The sequence below is a fragment of the Mus musculus genome, chromosome 10 (genome assembly GCF_000001635.26).
Source record: "Mus musculus strain C57BL/6J chromosome 10, GRCm38.p6 C57BL/6J".
Taxonomy (NCBI): Eukaryota; Metazoa; Chordata; class Mammalia; order Rodentia; family Muridae; genus Mus; species Mus musculus.
The window spans coordinates 51,744,336-51,758,787 of record NC_000076.6 but is presented as its reverse complement, the minus strand read 5'-3'; the positions used below and the strand labels follow the sequence as shown (position 1 = coordinate 51,758,787).

The window sequence follows — 14,452 nt, the reverse complement described above, 5'->3', positions numbered from 1 at the left end:
AGTGAGATAAAAATTTTTATTCTTAATTACTCTAAACCAGTTTTTAAAATATGTTTTATTATTACGTATTTTCCTCAATTACATTTAGAATGCTATCCCAAAAGTCCCCCATACCCTCCCCCCCACTTCCCTACCCACCCATTCCCATTTTTTGGCCCTGGCATTCCCCTGTACTGGGGCATATAAAGTTTTCGTGTCCAATGGGCCTCTCTTTCCAGTGATGGCCGACTAGGCCATCTTTTGATACATATGTGAGTCAAGAGCTCCGGGGTACTGCTTAGTTCATAATGTTGTTGCACCTACAGGGTTGCAGATCCCTTTAGCTCCTTGGATACTGTCAGTGGGCTGCAGAGAGGGCTCAGTTGGATAAGTGTCTGCCACGCCAGCAGGAGAATCTGAGTTCAGATCTCAAGCTCTGACGTAATCCCCTGCAGGGAGCAGTATGGGAGAGAAAAGGGTTATTTGATTTATAATTTAGTTCAGGGAGGAACTTAAGTTGGAACTTGCAGCAGAAAACAGAGTAATGGTGCTTTCTGACTTACAGGCTCACACTCAGCTAGTTTTCTTGACAGACCAAGCAGGACCATCTAGGGGTGATGCAACTCATAGAGGCCTGTGTTTGCCTGCATCAGCCAAGATAAACTCACACAGATTAATCTGATGAAGATAATTGCTTGAGTAATACTCTATTTTCAGGGGATTCCAGAGAGTATCAAGTTGACAGTTAATGCAAACTAGGACACCTGACACTGACCTATAATCTACACACACACAGCTCACCAGGTCTGATTGGTACACACCTGTAATCCTAGCATTTAGAACTCTTTAGCTTTCTTCTCTCCTTTCCAGGAGATTTGTGAGTTCAAATCCAGCCTCAGCTAGACAGTTGAGACTCCTGAGGCAGGGGTGTGTGTGGTGGGAAGGTACAGTAGTCGAGAATTGGTTAAGTTATAACATACTCATATGAAGAGACTATATAACTGACAACAATTTTCTGTCAAGATCAACTATATATTACAGAAAGGTCCACAAGTAGTAACTACATACCAATAAGTTCAGAGATATGTTAAAATCATGTATTATAAAATTGTGTACCCAGGCTTTATATATGAAGGATGTGGGATTTTCTTTCATTTTTATTCATAACTATCTTTGCTACTGTAATTGGGAAAAAAACATTCTCCATGTTCACCAAGAACATTTTAATTACAACCTAACTGATCTACTGCTGCCTAACTGATCTCTTAGAGAGACAAACATTGTTAACGGAATTTCACTTGGTCTTTAACTCTTAAAAGGACTAATTCTGTTATGTGTACTTACTACTACATTGTTCAATCAGTGTATATGAGTAAAGTTTTAATTTTCAAACTGAGCAAGCTCTCCTCTCTTATGGCGTATTTTAAATTGTAACTTAAAAATAGTATGAAAAAGAGCTCCCTCTGCCTGTGTGGGTTGAGATGTGGGTTGAGATGTTGTAGTTCCAGCCTACCTGCGTACCTGCTACCACCGGACTCCCCACTATGGTTTTAGATGCTAACCCTCTGGAACCCGGAAGTGACATAAGAAGTACAGGAAGTTCTTCCAGCCACTGTATGGGCTATAGCGAAGAGACGGATTAGTAAACAAAATTCTACCTGCCCCGCTGCAGGTGGCTGTTATGGAGACCCTTTGGGGAGGCCATTGTCGCCATGTTTGACCAGGAGGCTAAACCTTCAAGTGGTGTCTTAGAGGATGAGAAGAAAGATGTTATTAAAGTCAAAGTTATTGGAGAAGATAGAAGTGAGATACACTTCAGACTGAAAATGACAACAAGGCTCAAGAAACTTAAGGACTCATACAGTCGAAGACTGGATCTGTCAGTGAATTCACTGAGGTTTCTCTTTGAAGGCCAGAAGATTGCCGATGACCATACTGCAGAAGAGCTGGGGATGGAGGAGGAAGACGTGATTGAAGTCCATCAGGAACAAACGGGAGGTGGAGTGTCACTCGACAGCTTAGGAAGATCTGACAGAAATCTATCTGGAAAAATAGGAAATCATTAAACACTTTAGATGTTCTTTGTAATTTTTCTTTTTCCCTAATGCTATTGTTTTTAATGTGGTTCGTTTGTGATGTGGTGTTCAGAGTAAAAATTGAACATTGTCACTTCATCTCTTTAGAACACCTGGAAGTCTGAATTCTAGTGCTCAGTATTCATTATGATGATTTTGGTGATCAAACCTCAGCTCCTTTAGAATACGCACCGCGAGGCTGCCCTTCTTGGGACAAGTGTGATGATTTCCAATGCCATCCCATCAGCCAAGGATTCCAGCATGTGGCTAACTTCAAACCTCGCTTGTGATTTTTCAGGGCAAGGTGGAAATTTTCAGAGAATTGAACCTTGGCGTGTGACCTTGCCTCAGATTGAAGCTGCTTCTAAAGTTTGAGGGTCTGGTCCAAGAGCAGAGTATTGGCTTTGGAGTCGTGATGACAGACACGGCAAGAGCCACAACTGACTGCCAAGACTGCTCACTGAAGAGAGAGCATCTCAGGATTAAATTTGTTTTGTCATGTGAGCTCAGAATGTTCTAGTTTTCATCATCAGTTAATAATAAAGTTATCCTGGCAAAAGATAACAGGAAATGTTTAAACTTATTGAAAAGGGTGTAGAATATTATTACAAACATCAGGGCACTTGAGTCATACTTTTACACATGTATTCTGTCAAATTTGCTTAGAACCAAAGTGTTTCCTATAAAAATTAAGCCCTCAATCTGATCCCATTCTTTTCCTCTCTATTGATTTTCTTTTTAAAAAAACTATATTTTATTACTTTTAATTATGTGTACATGAGTATTAGCGCAGGTGCCCACAGAAACCAGAGGGGCTGAAGTTACTGGTGGTTGTCAGCTACGCAACATGATTACTGGAAACTAAACCCCAGTCCTCTGCAAGAGCAGTACTTAGAGTGTGCTCTTAACTACAGAGCTATCTTTCTAGATCCTTTTCCTCTCTCAAAATAAGCACTATTGTTATCTCAAAAGATAACATACATACATATCTTCATAGCTATGTATATTCATATACAACCCAATCTCATGTTTGTACTTTTACAACATGTTTGATTAAAACTGATTAACATTTTTGTGGTTGAGAAATATATACAGTTATTAAAAATTATTCTTTTGAGCTGTCTTGTCAATATTTTCAAAATTATTGTAATAATTTTGTTACTATGTATAGATTCAATAACTGTTTTCTTTCTTTTCTTTTTTGTTTTTTGTTTTGTTTTGTTTTCAAGACAGGGTTTCTTTGTATAGCCCTGGCTGTCCTGGAACTCACTTTGTAGACCAGTCTGGCATCGAACTCAGAAATCCGACTGCCTCTGCCTCCCGAGTGCTGGGATTAAAGGCGTGCACCACCACCGCCTGGTTCAATAACTGTTTTCTTGAATGCTATATTGGATATATGTTTGTTCTTTTAAAACTCCATGTGTTTATTGGTCTCACCTCAAACTGTGTCAATATCTTGTTAGTAAGAATACTATTCTTGTGAACATTCTACCATCTGTCTCATGAGGAAATGCACAAACATTTATTTAATATATATACCTGTCATAGGATTGTAAAAGGAGTATATAAGGGAGGCTTTGGGGTTTCAGGAGAAACTTAGAGAAGGCAACATCTGTTTAGAATGTTAAATAGGGATACTTTAGGCTCAAAGAGTCATAAGAGAGAAGTTTACCATGCTTATCAAATTCTCACTTATTAACTTTTTCATCTCATGTCAGCTTCAACTTCAACTGGACCTTTATGTGTCTACGACTTTTAATATCACTTTGCTTCAAATTAAGAGGACTACAAATCGAGCTTAAAGCTTCCATTAAATGATATTTTCTTTTCAATGCAGTTTGCATCAGATGTTAAAGTCTTGCAATATCATATAGCCATTAAAGCTATTGATTTTTACACGCTTTTCTGGCTCTATTGACCACTTATCATTCCATTCTAAGATGATCCACAAAACACAATGGTGTCCCCTAATAGCAGAGTGGTTGCCGTTGCTGTCTAAAACTCTTATAAACCTTCAAATTGCAGACAATCTTCCCCGATCCACAATACATAACATCGATTAATACTAGCCCCAAGTAGGAAAGTTACAGGAAAGCTTTGGACACACACAAGTGTGGGTCATGTTCTAAGGTCAAAGGGGAACTAGTGAAGGATCTTAAAAGGAGGTATGATTTGTAATTAAAATACATCCCTCCGGAAGAGATGAAAGGACTGTTGGAGTTGAGACTAAAAAAGTCAGCCTGACAAGCAATGAGAACTTGCCCTGAAATGTAAAGAAGGCGAGTGAGCTCAAGCACACAATTAAAGCAGTGGGATGCCAGGAAGAGGAAGCAGTTGGAAGATTTAGCATGACCTCAGGTTTATCACTTCCACAGCATCAAGAGCTCAAGGGCCACATGATGAGAATGTGGTTCAGAAGAAAGCAATGTCCGAGACAGGCACAGAGGGGTTGTTGAAATCTTAGATGTCTGAGATGGGCACATAGGGTTGTTGAATGAAACCTTAGGGTGCTTTTCAGCAGTGACACCTGGCATGCAACTTGGTAGCTTGGGAGAAGGGTTTTGACTAGGGTAAAGGTTTTTCCTTATAACTTAAAAACAGAGAGAGAGAGAGAGAGAGAGAGAGAGAGAGAGAGAGAGAGAGAGAGAACAGGTACATATTATCTCTGACTTTACAGTTAAAAAGGCATTAGAAATGTCCAACACATGAGGAATTTCTGATTGTCAGTTTAATCAGTTATACAGTTTTCCTCTTACTGAAAATAGACTATCCTGATGACAGTCTCAACTCCCTCTACTACTCCAAGTTCCTCCCACTTTCCCTCTCATCCAGATTAATCCGTTATAATTTTTAAAATACTAATTAATTGATTTTTCAAAAGGAGGAAAAATATTTTCTCACTTGTATATGTTTTTGCTAAAAATTTAATATTGTTGATGTTTATTGCAGATTTATGGAAAATAAAAAAAACATCTGAAATAAACATTGACACTTCTTAAAGGACTGCTGATTAATAGAGAAAAATTAATATTATTGGGAGATAGCATAAATGTGTAAAAGCAAATTGTTTTTACATATCACTTGTAATTTTGTTTTGTAATTTTGTAAAAGCAAATTGTTTGTACAATCACTTGTAATTTTTGGCTTTTCCAAAATTACTGTGTAGAAATTAATGATTTACTAGATCCTGCATTTTCCTTTATTTGCATAAACAGATTTTTGAAAAGAATCTTTTACTAGAAAACTCTAGCAAGAGCATCTAGATTTCACATAAAGACACAAAGGAATTGTAAGGCTGCCTGCGGGGCTTCTCTGCTCTCTCTGTTACCCCAGATCCAATCCCTCGGTCTCATCTCAAGTACTACAACAGAGCACCAGTTGTACCCTGCTGTGCCCTCTGCCCACATCTCTGGTGGATACCCCAGACCATTCCCTTCTAACTTCCATGCCCCCATTTGTCACATCCTCCCAGCTCCCAATTGAAGCAGGCTTCTCCTGCTCAACCACAGGCCACGCCTGCCAGAAAACCAGGTAGGCTACCTGCAGACCTTTCCCCTTTCTCTCCCTCCCTCCCACTCCTTCTCTTCCCAAGAACCAATATCTCTGTCTCCAACTAGGCCTACAACATATCGCCAGCTGTATCCCCCTCCCAGCTACATCTCCTGCAGACCCCACGTACCTTTGTAATACTCCTTCTCAAGCTCATCTCTGTATCCAGCCTTCACTATTAGCCAGCTGAGGAGGCCGGTAAAATAGGAAACACACAGCCATCACACTCTCTGAAAATCCAGACAGGAAACAGAAACCAAGGAGCAAAATACCCAGCCAACAAAGACAAACTCAGAAATCAGCTCTTAGACCTATAACTGTCCCAAATCCAGATGCCTAGTTACCAGTATAAGATCACAATAGCAGCCAGAGAAATGTGTCTCCACTGGAACCCAGTTATGCTACCAGAGTAGGCGCTGAATATTCCAGCATACTTGAAGCACAAGAAAAAGACCTTAAAAGCAACTATATAGAGATAATGAAGGTCCTTAAAGAGGAAATGAATAAATCCCTTAAGTAAGTCAAAAAATGCAAACAAATGGAGAATATGAATAAATCCCTTAAGGAAAACAAAACAAACAAGCTCCCCAAACTGTTGAAGGAAACAAATAAAACCATTCAAGACCTGAAAATAAAAATAAAAGCAATAAAGAAAATATAAACTGAGGGAATTCTGGAAATGAAAAATTCAGGAATTTGAACAGTAACTAGAGAGGCAAGCTTCATCAACAGAACACAAGAGATGGAAGAAACTTGGGCATTGAATATATGCTAGAAGTAATGGGTATTTGGGCAAAGAAAATGTTGAATCTAAAAATGTCCTGACACAAAACTTATAAGATTTCCAGAGCACCATGAAAAGACCAATCCTAAGAATAGTAAGAATAGAGGAAGGAGAAGAATCCCAGCTCAAATGCTCTGAAAATATTTTCAAAAAAATCATAGAAGAAATTTCCTAACCTAAAGAAAGAGATGCTTATAAATACAAAAACATTGTACCAGGAAAAAAAGTCCCTTGACACATAATGCTTAAAATGCTAAATAAACAGAACAAGAAAATATTAAAAGTTGCAAGGGAAAAAGAGCAAGTAACGTATAAAGGCAGAATTACACGAGACTTCTCAGTGGAGACGCCAAAACGCAGAAGGACCTCGATAGATACTTTGCTGACTTGAACAGACCACAGATGCCAGCCCAGACTATATCCAGAAAAACTTTCACTCACTATAAATGGAGAAAATAAGACATTCCAATACAGTAACAATATATATCTATAAATCTAACACTACAAAAGATACCAGAAAAAAGTCAACCTAAGGATTTTTCTTAGGAGGATTTAATTACATGTGTTTTCACCCATTAAACACCATAAATAAACAATTTCACACTAGCAAAAACCAAAAAGGAAAACATGCAAACCACCACCAAAATAAAAATTAACAATCATTAATCATCAATATCTCTAAATACCAATGGATTCAATTCCCCAATAAAAGATACAGGTTAACAGAATGGAAGAAGAAGAAAAAAACAAAACAAAATAAAACAAAGCAGGATCCATACTTTTGCTGCCCTCAAGAAAAATACTGCAATAACCAAGGATAGACTTTACCTCAGGGTAAAGGATAGAAAAAGATATTGCAAGATAAAAACTGAAAAATCAAGCTATTGTATTCACTTTAACATCTACTAAAAAAGACCTCAAACCAAAATTAATCAAAAGTGATAGGGAAGGACATATTTAACCAAGAAAAATTCCACTAAGATGACATTTTAATCCTTAGCATCTATGCTCCAAACACAAGAACACCCAAGAATGTAAAAGAAACACAACTATAACTTAGATCACATATTGATCCTCACATACTGATAGAAGGAAACTTTAATACCCCATTCTAACCAATGTATAGGTCATCCAGACAAAAACTAAACAGAGAAACACTAGATCTAACAGTTATAGAAACCAAACCAACCTAACATATTTACAGAACATTTTACTCAAATACAAAAAAATACACCTTCTCAGCACCTCACAGAACTTTCTCCAAAACTGACCACTTATTTGACACCAAGCAAGTCTCAACAAATCTAAGAAAATTGAAATAATCCCCTGTATCTTATCAGAGCACCATGGATTAAAGCTTGATTTCAACAACAATAGAGGAAAAAAACCCAGAAAGCTTGCAAACTCATAAAAACTGAACAACACTCTACTGAGTAAAAACTGTGTGAAGACAGAAGTAAAGAAAGAAATTCTAGCTAGACTTTCTAGAATTCGCCATACCAAAAGTTATGGAACTCAATGAAAGCAGTGTTAAGAGAAAAGTTCACAGCATTATGTGCCTGTATTTAAAGAAGAAGAAGAAGAAGAAGAAGAAGAAGAAGAAGAAGAAGAAGAAGAAGGAGGAGGAGGAGGAAGAGGAGGAGGAGGAGGAGGAGGAGGAGGAGGAGGAGGAGGAGGAGGAGGAGAAGAGATCTCTTCTTAGTGACTTAACAGCATATCTGAAAGCTATAGGAAAAAAAAGTAACCATGCCTAAGAGGAGTAGATAGCAAAATAAGAAATCAATAAAACAGAAAAAAAAAGAACAACATAAAGAGTGAGTGAAATAGAAAGTTGGTTCCTTGACAAAGTGGAGAAGACAAATTCTTATTCTTTTTTTTTTTTCCATTTTTTATTAGGTATTTAGCTCATTTACATTTCCAATGCTATACTAAAAGTCCCCCAAACCCACCCACCCCCACTCCCCTACCCACCCACTCCCCCTTTTTGGCCCTGGCGTTCCCCTGTACTGGGGCATATAAAGTTTGCGTGTCCAATGGGCCTCTCTTTCCAGTGATGGCCGACTAGGCCATCTTTTGATACATATGCAGCTAGAGTCAAGAGCTCCGGGGTACTGGTTAATTCATAATGTTGTTCCACCTATAGGGTTACAGATCCCTTTAGCTCCTTGGGTACTTTCTCTAGCTCCTCCATTGGGAGCCCTGTGATCCATCCATTAGCTGACTGTGAGCATCCACTTCTGTGTTTGCTAGGACCCAGCATACTCTCACAAGAGACAGCTACATCTGGGTCCTTTCGATAAAATCTTGCTAGTGTATGCAATGGTGTCAGCGTTTGGATGGTGATTATGGGATGGATCCCTGGATATGGCAGTCTCTAGATGGTCCATCCTTTTGTCTCAGCTCCAAACTTTGTCTCTGTAACTCCTTCCATGGGTGTTTTGTTCCCACATCTAAGAAGGGGCATAGTGTCCACACTTCAGTCTTCATTTTTCTTGAGTTTCATGTGTTTAGCAAATTGTATCTTATATCTTGGATATCCTAGGTTTGGGGCTAATATCCACTTATCAGTGAGTACATATTGTGTGAGTTCCTTTGTGAATGTGTTACCTCACTCAGGATGATGCCCTCCAGGTCCATCCATTTGGCTAGGAATTTCATAAATTCATTCTTTTTAATAGCTGAGTAGTACTCCATTGTGTAGATGTACCACATTTTCTGTATCCATTCCTTTGTTGAGGGGCATCTGGGTTCTTTCCAGCTTCTGGCTATTATAAATAAGGCTGCTATGAACATAGTGGAGCATGTGTCCTTCTTACCAGTTGGGGCATCTTCTGGATATATGCCCAGGAGAGGTATTGCTGGATCCTCCGGTAGTACTATATCCAGTTTTCTGAGTAACCGCCAGACTGATTTCCAGAGTGGTTGTACAAGCCTGCAATCCCACCAACAATGGAGGAGTGTTCCTCTTTCTCCACATCCACGCCAGCATCTGCTGTCACCTGAATTTTTGATCTTAGCCATTCTGACTGGTGTGAGGTGGAATCTCAGGGTTGTTTTGATTTGCATTTCCCTGATGATTAAGGATGTTGAACATTTTTTCAGGTGCTTCTCTTTCGGTATTCCTCAGGTGAGAATTCTTTGTTCAGTTCTGAGCCCCATTTTTTAATGGGGTTATTTGATTTTCTGAAGTCTACCATCTTGAGTTCTTTATATATGTTAGATATTAGTCCCCTATCTGATTTAGGATAGGTAAAGATCCTTTCCCAATCTGTTGGTGGTCTTTTTGTCTTATTGACGGTGTCTTTTGCCTTGCAGAAACTTTGGAGTTTCATTAGGTCCCATTTGTCAATTCTCGATCTTAAAGCACAAGCCATTGCTGTTCTGTTCAGGAATTTTTCCCCTGTGCCCATATCTTCAAGGCTTTTCCCCACTTTCTCCTCTATAAGTTTCAGTGTCTCTGGTTGTATGGGAAGTTCCTTGATCCACTTAGATTTAACTTTAGTACAAGGAGATAAGTATGGATCGATTCGCATTCTTCTACATGATAACAACCAGTTGTGCCAGCACCAATTGTTGAAAATGCTGTCTTTCTTCCACTGGATGGTTTTAGCTCCCTTGTCGAAGATCAAGTGACCATAGGTGTGTGGGTTCATTTCTGGGTCTTCAATTCTATTCCATTGGTCTACTTGTCTGTCTCTATATCAGTACCATGCAGTTTTTATCACAATTGCTCTGTAGTAAAGCTTTAGGTCAGGCATGGTGATTCCACCAGAGGTTCTTTTATCCTTGAGAAGAGTTTTTACTATCCTCGGTTTTTTGTTATTCCAGATGAATTTGCAAATTGCTCCTTCTAATTCGTTGAAGAATTGAGTTGGAATTTTGATGGGGATTGCATTGAATCTGTAGATTGCTTTTGGCAAGATAGCCATTTTTACAATGTTGATCCTGCCAATCCATGAGCATGGGAGATCTCTCCATCTTCTGAAATCTTCTTTAATTTCTTTCTTCAGAGACTTGAAGTTTTTATCATACAGATCTTTCACCTCCTTAGTTAGAGTCACGCCAAGATATTTTATATTATTTGTGACTATTGAGAAGGGTGTTGTTTCCCTAATTTCTTTCTCAGCCTGTTTATTCTTTGTATAGAGAAAGGCCATTGACTTGTTTGAGTTTATTTTATATCCAGCTACTTCACCGAAGCTGTTTATCAGGTTTAGGAGTTCTCTGGTGGAATTTTTAGGGTCACTTGTATATACTATCATATCATCTGCAAAAAGTGATATTTTGACTTCCTCTTTTCCCATTTGTATCCCCTTGATCTCCTTTTGTTGTCGAATTGCTCTGGCTAATACTTCAAGTACTATGTTGAAAAGGTAGGGAGAAAGTGGGCAGCCTTGTCTAGTCCCTGATTTTAGTGGGATTGCTTCCACCTTCTCTCCATTTACTTTGATGTTGGCTCCTGGTTTGCTGTAGATTGCTTTTATCATGTTTAGGTATGGGCCTTGAATTCCTGATCTTTCCAAGACTTTTATCATGAATGGGTGTTGGATCTTGTCAAATGCTTTTTCTGCATCTAACAAGATGATCATGGGGTTTTTTGTCTTTGAGTGTTTATATAATGGATTACATTGATGAATTTTCGTATATTAAACCATCCCTGTATCCCTGGAATAAAACCTACTTGGTCAGGATGGATGACTGCTTTAATGTGTTCTTGGATTCGGTTAGCGAGAATTTTATTGAGTATTTTTGCATCGATATTCATAAGAGAAATTGGTCTGAAGTTCTCTATCTTTGTTGGATCTTTCTGTGGTTTAGGTATCAGAGTAATTGTGGCTTCATAAAATGAGTTGGGTAGAGTACCTTCTACTTCTATTTTGTGAAATAGTTTATGCAGAATTGGAATTAGATCTTTTTTGAAGGTCTGATAGATCTCTGCACTAAACCCGTCTGGTCCTGGGCATTTTTTTGGCTGGGAGATTATTAATAACTGCTTCTATTTCTTTAGGGGATATGGGACTGTTTAGATGGTTAACTTGATCCTGATTTAACTTTGGTACCTGGTATCTGTCCAGAAATTTGTCCATTTCGTCCACGTTTTCCAGTTTTGTTGAGTATAGCCTTTTGTAGAAGGATCTGATGGTGTTTTGGATTTCTTCAGGATCTGTTCTTATGTTTCCCTTTTCATTTTTGATTTTGTTAATTAGGATGTTGTCCCTGTGCCCTCTAGTGAGTCTAGCTAAGGGTTTATCTATCTTGTTGATTTTCTCAAAGAACCAACTCCTCATTTGGTTAATTCTTTGAATAGTTCTTGTTTCCACTTGGTTGATTTCACCCCTGAGTTTGATTATTTCCTGCCTTCTACTCCTCTTGGGTGAATTTGCTTCCTTTTTTCTAGAGCTATAGATGTGTTGTCAAGCTGCTAGTATGTGCTCTCTCCCATTTCTTCTTGGAGGCACTCAGAGCTATGAGTTTCCCTCTTAGAAATGCTTTCATTGAGTCCCATAGGTTTGGGTACCTTGTGGCTTCATTTTCATTAAACTCTAAAAAGTCTTTAATTTCTTTCTTTATTCCTTCCTTGACCAAGGTGTCATTGAGAAGAGTGTTGTTCAGTTTCCACGTGAATGTTGGCTTTCCATTATTTATGTTGTTATTGAAGATCAGTCTTAGGCCGTGGTGGTCTGATAGGATACATGGGACAATTTCAATATTTTTGTATCTGTTGAGGCCTGTTTTGTGACCAATTATATGGTCAATTTTGGAGAAGGTCCCGTGAGGTGCTGAGAAGAAAGTATATCCTTTTGTTTTAGAATAAAATATTCTGTAGATATCTGTCAGGTCCATTTGTTTCATAACTTCTGTTAGTTTCACTGTGTCCCTGTTTAGTTTCTGTTTCCACGATCTGTCCATTGATGAAAGTGGTGTGTTGAAGTCTCCCACTATTATTGTGTGAGGTGCAATGTGTGCTTTGAGCTTTACTAAAGTGTCTTTAATGAATGTGGCTGCCCTTGCATTTGGAGCGTAGATATTCAGAATTGAGAGTTCCTCTTGGAGGATTTTACCTTTGATGAGTATGAAGTGTCCCTCCTTGTCTTTTTTGATAACTTTGGGTTGGAAGTCGATTTTATCCGATATTAGAATGGCTACTCCAGCCTGTTTCTTCAGACCATTTGCTTGGAAAATTGTTTTCCAGCCTTTCACTCTGAGGTAGTGTCTGTCTTTTTCCCTGAGATGGGTTTCCTGTAAGCAGCAGAATGTTGGGTCCTGTTTGTGTAGCCAGTCTGTTAGTCTATGTCTTTTTATTGGGGAATTGAGTCCATTGATATTAAGAGATATTAAGGAAAGGTAATTGTTGCTTCCTGTTATTTTTGTTGTTAAAGTTGGCATTCTGTTCTTGTGGCTGTCTTCTTTTAGGTTTGTTGAGGGATTATCTTCTTGTTTTTTCTAGGGCGTGGTTCCCGTCCTTGTATTGTTTTTTTTTTTTTTTTTTCTGTTATTATCCTTTGAAGGGCTGGATTCGTGGAGAGATAATGGGTGAATTTAGTTTTGTCGTGAAATACTTTGGTTCCTCCATCTATGGAAATTGAGAGTTTGGCTGGGTATAGTAGCCTGGGCTGGCATTTGTGCTCTCTTAGTGTCTGTATAACATCTGTCCAGGATCTTCTGGCTTTCATAGTCTCTGGTGAAAAATCTGGTGTAATTCTGATAGGCTTGCCTTTATATGTTACTTGACCTTTTTCCCTTTCTGCTTTTAGTATTCTATCTTTATTTAGTGCATTTTTTGTTTTGATTATTATGTGTCGGGAGGAATTTCTTTTCTGGTCCAGTCTATTTGGAGTTCTGTAGGCTTCTTGTATGCTCATGGGCATCTCTTTCTTTAGATTTGGGAAGTTTTCTTCAATAATTTTGTTGAAGATGTTTGCTGGTCCTTTGAGTTGAAAATCTTCATTCTCATCCACTCCTATTATCCGTAGGTTTGGTCTTCTCATTGTGTCCTGGATTTCCTGGATGTTTTTAGTTAGGATCTTTTTGCATTTTCCATTTTCTTTGATTGTTGTGCCAATGTTCTCTATGGTGTCTTCTGCACCTGAGATTCTCTCTTCCATCTCTTGTATTCTGTTGCTGATGCTGGCATCTATGGTTCCAGATTTCTTTCCTAGGGTTTCTATCTCCAGCGTTGCCTCACTTTGGGTTTTCTTTATTGTGTCTACTTCCCTTTTTAGGTCTAGTATGGTTTTGTTCATTTCGATCACCTGTTTGGATGTGTTTTCCTGTTTTTTTATAAGGACTTCTACCTCTTTGGTTGTGTTTTCCTGTTTTTCTTTAAGGACTTGTAACTCTTTAGCAGTGTTTTCCTGTTTTTCTTTAAGGACTTGTAACTCTTTAGCAGTGTTCTCCTGTATCTCTTTAAGTGAGTTATTGAATTCCTTCTTTATGTCCTCTACCATCATCATGAGATATGCTTTTAAATCCAAGTCTACCTTTTCAGGTGTGTTAGGGTGTCCTGGACTGGGCGAAGTGGGCGTTCTGAGTTCTGATGATGGTGAGTGGGCCTGGTTTCTGTTAGTAGGATTCTTACATTTACCTTTCGCCATCTGGCAATCTCTGGAGTTAGTTGTTATAGTTGTCTTTGTTAAGAGATTGTTCCTCTGTTGATTTTGTTACCCTCAATCAGCAGGCGTGGGAGACAAGCTCTCTCCTCTGAGTTTCAGTGGTCAGAGCAGTCTCTGCAGGCAAGCTCTCCTCTTTCGGGGAAGGTGTACAGTTATCTGGTGTTTGGACCTCCTCCTGGCTGAAGGTGAAGGCCCAAAACAGGATCTTTCCCAGAAGCTGTGTTGCTTTGGCCAGGAAGGTGGCTGGTTGTCTGGAGTCGAAGATGTCGCCGCCTCAGAAGCTCTGTGGCTCTCGCCAGGAAGGTGGCCGGTTGTCTGGAGCCGAAGATGGCGCCGCCCCAGATCTCTGCGACTCTCGCCCGTCCCAGAAACGGCTGGCCTCTGTATTCCACATGGTCACCCGTCCAGCCTGCCCTCCGCGGAGTCCCGGAGCCAAGAAGGCTCCCGCCGGC

At 39.1% G+C, this 14,452-nt stretch overlaps 1 pseudogene across 1 annotated transcript; it reads left to right on the top strand.

Annotated features, from left to right (window-relative positions):
* Nucleotides 1-1,593: 1,593 nt before the first annotated feature.
* Nucleotides 1,594-2,614, top strand: 4933411G06Rik (RIKEN cDNA 4933411G06 gene; annotated as a pseudogene). Its single transcript, NR_045158.1, has one exon. The product of NR_045158.1 is annotated as an RIKEN cDNA 4933411G06 gene (transcript).
* The last annotated feature ends 11,838 nt before the right edge of the window (nt 2,615-14,452 follow it).